This window comes from Struthio camelus, chromosome 10 (assembly GCF_040807025.1).
Source record: "Struthio camelus isolate bStrCam1 chromosome 10, bStrCam1.hap1, whole genome shotgun sequence".
Classification (NCBI taxonomy): domain Eukaryota; kingdom Metazoa; phylum Chordata; class Aves; order Struthioniformes; family Struthionidae; genus Struthio; species Struthio camelus.
The window spans coordinates 25,798,296-25,807,845 of record NC_090951.1 but is presented as its reverse complement, the minus strand read 5'-3'; the positions used below and the strand labels follow the sequence as shown (position 1 = coordinate 25,807,845).

At 59.4% G+C, this 9,550-nt stretch overlaps 2 non-coding genes across 2 annotated transcripts; one reads left to right on the top strand and one right to left on the bottom strand.

The window, feature by feature from the left end:
* The first annotated feature begins 6,733 nt into the window (after window positions 1–6,733).
* Window positions 6,734–6,805, top strand: TRNAH-GUG (transfer RNA histidin (anticodon GUG)). The gene has a single exon. It is a non-coding gene; the product is annotated as a tRNA-His (tRNA).
* A 1,076-nt stretch (window positions 6,806–7,881) lies between these two features.
* TRNAI-UAU (transfer RNA isoleucine (anticodon UAU)) lies at window positions 7,882–7,975 on the bottom strand. The gene is made up of 2 exons: window positions 7,938–7,975; window positions 7,882–7,917 (listed from the first exon to the last, which is right to left on the bottom strand). It is a non-coding gene; the product is annotated as a tRNA-Ile (tRNA).
* Window positions 7,976–9,550: the final 1,575 nt, after the last annotated feature.

The window sequence follows — 9,550 nt, the reverse complement described above, 5'->3', positions numbered from 1 at the left end:
ATGCTGCCACGGGGACACCCTGAAACAAAGTTTCCTCTCCAAATGCTAGCCCTCAACTAGGAAAGCAGAAGATGCACAGCTCAGAGCTGAGACTGAGGGACCTCACTGCCAGGTGTTTCGCAAGGGCAAGAGTCAAGACAGTCAACGAGGACGCGCCTTCTCTGTTAGTGGAGAAGTCAGGCACAGGAGAAGGCATTCGATTAGCCAGGGTCTCTGCGGGCCGGGTTTTGCCGGTTGGCTTGCTATGAGCCTTCCTGGAAAGAGAACACCTGGCTCGGACCTGGTGTTAGCCTCACAGGCTCTCCAAGGATTTGGGTGGTTGCATCCATAGCATGGAAGAGGAGCGAGAGAGACCCAGCCCTTGCTTTGCCTTTGCCCAGTGGGTAAGAACCGGGAGTGCCACACGAGAGAGCTGGGGAAGGGCATTGGGCTGGGATGAGGAGACAGGCTGGGACAGGGTGACCATCCCAAGCAGAGCGTGAATGCAGGCCTGGGGCAGAAAAGAGCCGTTCATGGCAGTGGGACGCCAGGGACACTGGGAAGGGCTGGTCAGTGCAGACGGCCCAGCACTCAACCATGGCTTTCTGCGAGGGGAAGCGCCACAGATACCTGCCTGCGTCGTAGACTCTTTCCCCAGAAACTGCCTACTTTTGAGCCCGTAAAAGCCTCGCCATTATCATTTCTAGCACAGAGAGTGGGATGCTGGGCCAGCCAGAGCCTTGGCCTAACGCGGGGCAGCTCGTCCTACGTTCGCCTCTGTCGCCCAGACCACTGCGTACGAGAGACGGACGCTAGAGAGAGTTGGCGTGGCTGGAGACCGTGGCTGCCCCGCTGGCCGGGAAGGTCCTGGCAGGCCAACAGAGATCAGTTCAGTCGTCCTTTGACAGGTGTCCAGAAGAAGTAGGCGTAGCACGGGGAAGTGCTCGACTTACCCCGAGCAGAGCTGCTAGCAGCTTTCCAGTGCCATCCACGGTGAGGAGGAAGTCATCGTAAAATCTCATGGTCACTTCCTGGTCTCGTACGGAGAGAATGCCAATGGCCTTGAAGACAAAGTCCACGGCCTGTCTTTTTGAGATGGCCCGAAAGAACGCCATCACGGTCTCCTGTATGCAGCACTGCACCGTTGTAAAAGGCATGTGGGCACACACGGATAGATCCTCGTACCTCAGAGGGACGATTCTTACGTCACCTAGACAGCAGCAAAGGAGGAACAAAGTCACCTCTGCAGCAGGGCAGCGGGCTCCAATCACAAGGTGACAACACTTTCTGGCAAGACAGCGCTGCCTCAGAGCAGGCTCTTGAATCCTCTGCTACAGCGCCTAGGAGCGGTTTATGGAGTCCCTTCCGGGAAGAGTCAGAGCAGCCTGCAAACTGAGGTGCTCAGGGGGCAGCAGTGATTTTGCCAGTGCAGGAATAAAAAAGGGAAACTAACCATTTGGTAGGACCACGTTACCGGAGGGCAGGACAAGTAGGGCAGACGGGTGCAGGTCCCATGAGAAAGTGCGTGGTGCCAGGCCATTGTGACTGTGCCCGCAGCCAGTGCCCTCTGGCTAAGCCTATGCCATGTCAGTAGACGCAAGGAAGAAGCAAAGTGCAAGGACGGCACAGCAGCCCACAGGGTTCTTCTACCCCCCCCGCACCCCCACCCCGACCCCCACCCCCACCGCCTCGTAGTCAGCAAATGTCTCCGCTTTTGGGGCCAGCGTCCTATCCCTCCCACGCACCGGCTGAAGGCATATTACCAGGAAAGGACACCCAGGGAGCCTTTCTGAGCAGTTGCTCCTGGCTGGCCTCTGCAGCTTGAACAAGCTGAAGTTGTTCTCAGGCCAGCCGGAGGCATTCAGTCATGTCTTCAGAGCAGTTTGCATGCGCCTCAAGCTCGGCGCAAGGGCAGGCAAAGGTTTTAACGTGTCTTCTTACCAGGAACATCTTCTTGAGCGCACCTGGCCTGGTATTCCTTGGCAACAACCTCCGATATACGGAACATGGGTCTCCGAACAATCGAAAGCTCACCGTTCACGGAGCACTCGTAGTGTTTAAGGACATAGAATATCCCCACTCCTAATACCTTGACACCCTGAGAGCAGCAGCGGGAGAGAAGGAACAAGCATAAGCAGCCTGGAGACGAAAAACGGACCGAGGGCTTGCCCGAGCGTGGGGATGCTGCCCTGGGCCCTGCCCACCCCTAGCATGCAAAGGGCAAGATGGGGCACTAGGGAAAGCACACACTCCAGACCTTTCTTTCCTCTTGCTCCTCGGCTCGCCCCCCAAATCTCTTTGGGAAAGCAACAGCAGAGCCAACATTCCTCCCCTACCTACAGTCGGAGGGGTTTCCAACGGCAGGGACCAACCCTGGAACAGGGGCCAGGCTTTGGTTTTTCCATGCTGGCACTGGAGAAGGGAGAAGGCCCAGAAAGTGCCCAGCACTCTCTTCTGCTTTATCGGGACTTCCGTTGTTACCGCCGGTGCCAGAGAAGCTGCTCTGTGGCACATTTGTCCAGGACAGTGTCCTGCGGGGGTGCTCTTTCTCTTTTCAGGGGAGGGAAGCAACGGCACGCCGTGGCACAGGGGTGTCAGGACAAGGCAAACCGTCAGCGTTTCAGGAGGGGAGGACCGAGCCACAAGACCCACCTTGTTCTCTGCCAAGTGCTCTAGAATGTATTCAGAGACGCTGTCCCAAATGGTAACAATCTCTGGAAAGCAAGGGAAAAATCCAAGTCAGCAAGCGCACAACCATTCAGCACCCTGCTCACCAAGGAGGTGACCGGTGCAGGTGAGACGAAACATACCGCCACCCCAATTCCGAACACGCAAGGCGCTCCACGTGGCGGGAGCTGCAGAGCTGAGCTGCGAGGACACCTCTGCCCACTTCTAAGCGAGGCTCCTGTCCTTTCAGGTGGGCATGCCTGAAAGGCATACCCGCCCGCTAGGGAAACGGGGACTAGCTTTCCACGCCAGTGAGAGGACGGTGCCGTGCCCACAGGAGTCGCCCAGGCTCAGGGCAGCCCCAGGTGTCTCCCCTGCAGGAGTCCCGGCTGCCAAACTCACCGCTGGGCCACCAAGGGACGTGCAGACTGGTCTCTCGTGGCACCCACTAGCCCTGTCCAGCCCTGCCCCACAGAGCCCAGCCTTTCCATAGCTCTTCTCCTAGCTGATATGCTCTACAGCAGTCAGGAAATACCTCCTGCAAGCCTTACCGTAGCGGCTGAGATTCCTGAGCGTTGGGAACACGTCTGGCCACAGGTTCTCCATCTTTGCGCCCCCTCACACTCAATGAGGCCCTGTAGCAGGAGGGGGAGGAGGAAACTTCTCCTCCTCCTCCTTTGCACTTCCCCAGGCAGGCTCCAGCAGTGTTGCGTGGCCTGCCTTCGCCCTCTCGTTGCGCTGCAAAGCAGCTCCTCCAGAGAAGAGCGGTGGCGAGAGCAGCACCCGAAAGCTGGGCTTGCCCAGGCCTCGCAGGGAAGTGCAGGGAGGGGCCCCGTGGCGGGAGGGGAGCTGTGGCTGTGATGCGGCATGTCCCACTGTGACCCCAGCCCGCGTCACCAAGAGGCTGCCAGGCCTCCCGCGACACCCTCCCCCAGACCCTGCCAGGCTTTGCCCACCTCAGCCAAGGGCAGCTGCGCTGGCTGTTTTGGGGTGCTGCCCCCACCCCACGCCGTGGCGCAGCGAGAGCCATGGCGGGGGCGGGGAGGGGGAGCTCACCAGTGTGGTGGCCCCAGATGGGGACGCTGCGCTGCCATTGCTGGCCGCAGGGGCTGTGCTGAGCTCTGCCCTGAAGGAAGGAAGGAAGGGATAAAGGAAGGAAGGAATAAAGAGGAGCCTCGGCAAAGCAAGGGCTGGTGCTGGTTAGGTATACCACAGCCTCTCTGGGTTCTGGAGTCTGGAGTCTGCCTGGGCTCTGGAGTCTGGCTCCGTCTTCTTTACTCCCCCCATCGCGTATTTAGACACACCGACAAGAGCCCCTCTGGGCCTTTGCGTCTCCCGCCTAAACAATCCCAGCTCTCTCAGCCTCTGCTCGTGTGACGGATGCTTCAATCCCTCAAGCCTCTCGGAGGCCTTTTGCTGGACTCGCTCCGGCATGGCCATGTCTTTCTTGTACTGGGCCCAGCGCTTGTGGTACAGGTCTCTCGCTGGCACCTGCTGGACGGCTGCTTGACCTTCCCTCATCACGACTCTAGGTGGAACTAGAGCTCCAAGCGCCCTGTGCTCAGGAATGGCTGACAGAGCTCGCTGGAGCCTGTTAGAGCTTGCGAGAGGTCACAGCCTCCTTTGGCTCAAACTGCTGCACCTGTGTGCTGCCTCGGTGAGCTGTGCTCTCAGCAACGGCTACTTCCTTTCCCCCCGGGCACTGTCCAAGAGTCCGCCAGGACCGTCTCCAAACCGTGCCAAAGGCCGTGCGAATGCAAAATCGGGTCTGGGAGCGTTAAGCGCCACCCCTTGTGCACCAACATCTCGTTGCACTGAGGAACACCTGTGCCATGGCTGAGTGTGGGGGGCAGGTGGGCTTGTTTCCAGGGCTTCTTTCAAAGTGACCGGAGTTGTCCAGGACGTAACAGAACCAAGGGCTGGCTCAGGCTGTGACTATCAGCAGGGCCTAAGCACTGGTTGTTATTGCGAGTCCCCTGTGGCGTAGCAGCAGGACGCGACACCTGGGTGCTGTCAGGGCCCTGAGGGCCTCAGTGGCCCTGACCAGCAATGCTCCACACACCCTGCCCATGGGCCCAGGAGCCCATTTCAGCTCCTCCCTGGGCCTTCTGGCCCCGTCTGCACCAGGAAGCATGGGAAGGGTCTCTCATTGGCATGTGCAGAGCAAAGCTTCACTGCAGAGTCGCCTGCTCCTGCCTCTGTGGGACTGGGTAGTGCAGGGATCTTAGGACTGAAAGACAAGGCAGCTCCTGCGGCAGGTGAGTCACGTCCCGCAGACCCAGAGACCTTTTCTCTGTCACCCAGCGCCTCCCAGGAGCCCTAAGGAAAGGGTATTCTGCAAGGGGATTTGGCAGAAGACAGGGCTGCCCTGGAGCTGGCTGCACAGGCAAGCCCAGGATGGCTGTTGTTGCAACAGAGGAAACGCCCTGTTCCTCGTGCCTGCTCAGAGCTCCTGTGCGTCTGATAGGGTCCCCTTCCTTCCACGCTGCCCCCCAGGTGAAAGGCCTCGCTTGCTGTGGCAATAGGGTTAGCCCTAACCCTAAGCCTTTCCCTGGCTGGGAATCGAACCCAGGCCGCGGCAGTGAGAGTGCCGAATCCTGACCACTAGACCACCAGGGAGGAGATGCCCAGCCTGCCTGTGCACCCACCGGTGGGCACCAGCCCTGCCCTGCAGGGGACCAACCCCTCCAACCACAGCCCCCCACAGCCGGTCAGGAAGACAAATTGCCATGGCAGCCCGAGCCTTCCCAGGCAACTCTGCAGGCATTCCTCCTTCTTTCTGAGAACGAGGCCCTCAACCAGAGCCTCTGGGCAGCAGGCACCCTGCAGCGGGAAGGCCCAGGGAGTGCAAGGTGGCGGTCGGCGGGGAGGCTGGTCACTGCTGGACACAGGTTTGCACCTGGAAAGTCCCTGAGCAGAAAATCACAGCTGGGCACAAATCACAGCAGCCTGAGACAACAAAGCCCGACAGCACGGGCTTCAAACCCACCTCTCCAAGAAACCGGAGCCAAAATCCAGCTCCTTGCACCACTCACCTATACCCACCAGACTGCAACACTCCTGTCCTGGTGCATGGGTTGGGCTGGGGGAAGTCTGGATTGCCTCTCGCCAGGGGACCGATGCCCCTTCCGGCTGTCCTTGCAGCACAGTGCGAAACGTGAGCACGCTCTTGCTGCAGGTGGCAGCCAGCAGTGGGAGCAGGCTGCTTTCCGAGGGCAGGCAAGCAGGCTGCGAGGGACATAGCAAGGCCAGTGAGGCAGGGACCTCCCTGGCAGGGCACAGGCCCTCAGCACCCGAGCAAGAAGGGAGAGCTGGTTGAGTGTCAGGAACGAGGGCCAGGCACAGAGCAGTGGTTGCCAGCCAAGTCCAAAGTGCTGAGACGGGTCTGAGGCCAAGCTCTGGAGCCCGGTCAGCCAGGGAAGGGCAGGGTCAGCGAGGTGCATGGCGGCCAGGGCCGGGCATGGCTGCAACGTAGCTCAGGCGAGGAGCAGCTCCCTTCTGCTGAGCCACCTCCGCCACCCAGCGCAGCACTCCTGCAGCTGCAACCTCTCGCCAGGACCTCTCCCAGCAGCAGGAGCAGAGCAAGTGGGGAAAGGACCGTCGCTCTTTGTGGAGGTGCGCCCACAGGCTCACACTGCACCCCAGGGTGCGTGGTGGAGGGGACACTTGAGCAGAAAGAGCCAGGGCTGGGCACGGAGCAGTTCGTATCCCCTGTGCTATGCACCTGCCTTCCCCCCTACACCACCCTCTGTCCAGCTGGCTACGCGGGGCCGCTCTTTGCAGAGTTGTCCTTTCCTCATCGCCAGCCCCTGGACATGCCCCGTAACTTCCTTCAGTCCAGTTCTTTGCCATCCCCAAGAACTGAGACTTCTGAAAAGGTGAATCTAGAGCGTGAGTTTGCCTCCCCTCTCCCAGGGAGGCACATGAGGGCTTGCGCTGTTCGGGTGCTGCTCTGCAAGGACACAGACTCGCATTTTCTGACTTCTCCCTGCTAGCCTGCCGTCACCTGACAGCTCTGGCTGCTCCGCAGGAGGGCAGGAGGCAGGAGGGACAAATGGCCCGAGGAGGAAAGGCAATCACATGGGCAGCTGTGATCGTATAGTGGTTAGTACTCTGCGTTGTGGCCGCAGCAACCTCGGTTCGAATCCGAGTCACAGCAATGGTTTTGCAAAGCCCGCCGGGTGAAAAGGAGAGTTGGAAAAGACACGGGAGGCACCCGCAAGGGTAGGCCAAGGGGTTTGTTTCCAAAGATGCCATGGCCTAGGAAGCTCTTCTGTGCTCTCTGTTCCAAACATTCAGTGGGCTCGTGCCTAAAATGATTTCCTGGTTTCTAGTGATCGTGCAGTGTCTTCTGCTGGGGGGCTGCCGTGACAGCTACCCCTGCTTCTGGGAAAGCAGTCAAGCTTCTCCGTTCTCCAGGCCAAGCTTGAGAACTGAGAGACTCTGCCTGGAAAGTGCCCAGCTTTTCACCTTTCCTTTCCCTTGCCCTTGCTCTCCGTGTTGCAGTCAGGGCACTCTCAGCTCCACACACAAACTGCCCTGCAGCCCCAGCCCACCCGCAACTGCCATCCCACGCCATAGAGACCCCCAACACAAGTAGCTCTTCCCTGGGAGAAAGAAGTCGCTTTTTTTTTTTTCTTCAGGGGGAGCGTGTGACTTTTCTGAGGTTATGCCACCATGCTGGAAGTCTTAAGTCCTGTTCCGGCCAAGCTGTAAGCTGGCTGTGGGAAAGAAACCCTCCCTGGAAAGGCAGAGCTGCCTTTCTCCCTTGCCTGCTGCAGAGTGAGAGGCGCTGTGAGGCAGCAGCTTTTGCCTGCAGCTCCACCGCAGTGCTCGCGTGTAGAGAGCCAGGAGTGCTTCCTCCTGGCCTGGCTGCAGGGGGAAAGGCTGGCTAGGAAGGCTCTGCCACAGTGAGGCTGGGCAGCTGGTGCTGGGAGAGTGTCCGCCTGGAGGGCAAATGCTGAAGAGCAAAGGAAAATGTTAGCATCTGCGCCCTGAGTGGGGTCTGGATCCTCTGCGGAAGAGAAGGGAGGAGAGCCCAGCTCTGCCTCCGGGGCCCCAAACCGAGTGCTATGCGGGCAGAGCCCAGGTCAAGCCTGGAACGGCCCCGAGCGCTTCTGGTGTTCCAAGGTGTCTGTATTGGCAGGTCCCGGGATGTCTGGCTTGAGACAGATGTCGCTGCTAGGAAGCTGCACCGCCCAAGGGAAGAGGAGGCAGTGCATGATCAAAAGCCCATGCTCCAGGTGAGGCTTGAACTCACACCCTCAGCATCCCTCCGCTTAGCACTGCTGTATAAGTACTGCGCGCTGGCCCATTGCGCCACTGGAGCACGCTTGGAGAGGCGGACTGGAGCCCACGAGCAACCATTGTTGCCTGCGATCACCATGGCTCTTCAGCATTAACCGGGCACCTCAAGTGCTTTCCTCTTTGTCTCGTCCAGCAAGGAGCAGCCATTGCGTGCCAGGCTTGCAACATTCACCAGGGCACGGAGTGCCAGGGCAAAGTGCCCCTCGGCAGGGTTTAGCTGGCTAGAGGCAGGAAAAGGGAGGCCACAGGCGACCCAGGGCTGGGACAGTGAGGTCGCTGCTGTGGCAGCCCTGTGAGGCCATTGAGTGCATCAGAAAGCCCCTGTAGTGAAGACAGCCGGGGGAGGGGGCGAGGGGAGGCAGAAGAAGGACACCCGACTGCCACAGGGACCGTGAGTAAGGGCAGACCCAGAGCAGCCAAAGCCATGCTGGGCCAATGGGAGTGGAGGCTGGAGAGGGGCTAAGGCAGCCAAGAAGGACACGGAGAGCAGCAGCAGGGAACACTGGTCCCAAACCACATCTCGTGGGGGAGCCAATGGGCTTCTGGCTTTGCGCTCTGCTCCCGAGGGCATCTGGGCTCTGGCCTAACCCCTGCCTGGCTGTCAGAGTCCAGTAGTCTCTGCAGCAGCATCTTGTAGCTATTCCACACAGGGAGGGTCAAGAGGGACCTCACGGAGCTCTCAGAGCGAGACGAGACAGAAGGGTCACCGCACCAGAAAAGCCAGCGGGCAGTCCCCCAAAGCAGCAGAACGTCGCCCTTCCAACTCCCCACTGAAAACCAGTTCTTCTCTTTTAAACTGACAAGCACTTTTCTGGAAATCAGGGTCAGCACCACTTCATGAGTTGCATGGCCAGGGAAAGCTGCCAACTAAGCGCACAGGCAGGGCAAAACAGTACTGGCTGAGTACTCAGCTTCTGGACCTCCCTGGCAATTTGTTGGTCCCTGCAGCAGCAAGGCGGTCCAAAGCCTTTGCCTCTTTACTACGCCGAATGTCTGCCAGTGAAGCAGGTGCTTAGTAAGAGGCAGCACTTGCAGGGAGAGTGCAGTGTTTGGAGCATCAGGCGTTACTGGGACAAGGAAGACGACCGAAGAAGAGGCTTCTCCCAGCAACAGACCGAAAGGACACGGCCATCACCCGCTCCTCTGGGAGGATCCACAAAGCCCCTTCCTGTGTTTGATGAAGGGCAGGGAGATGCTGTGTTCCCGGGTCAGAGGAGGCGCATGGACAGGCTTCAAGGAGCCCAGGATTTGAAAAAGGCTGACAGGGCAGTCAAGCAGCTGTGAGCTGCCTGTAGTTTACAAGAAGCTACTAGGTGCTGCTTTGAAAACCTAATTCAAGAAAGCGCTAAAAAAAACCAACCGCAGCCATGCGGCAAGAGAGGAGGAAGGTCTAAATGAGGCACGTCCACCTCCAGGCAGCAGGCAGGAGGTGGGTGGTGGGGACACCGTGCGCCCACCAGGACATGAGCACAGCCCTGGGGGGGCCGCCACAAGGAGCAGCCAAGGGCCGACGGAGGCCCAGGGACAAACATGGCCCATCCCAGGTTTGCCTGGCTGGAGAGCACTGCAGCTGCAGAGAAAAGCCAGGCATCTGCAC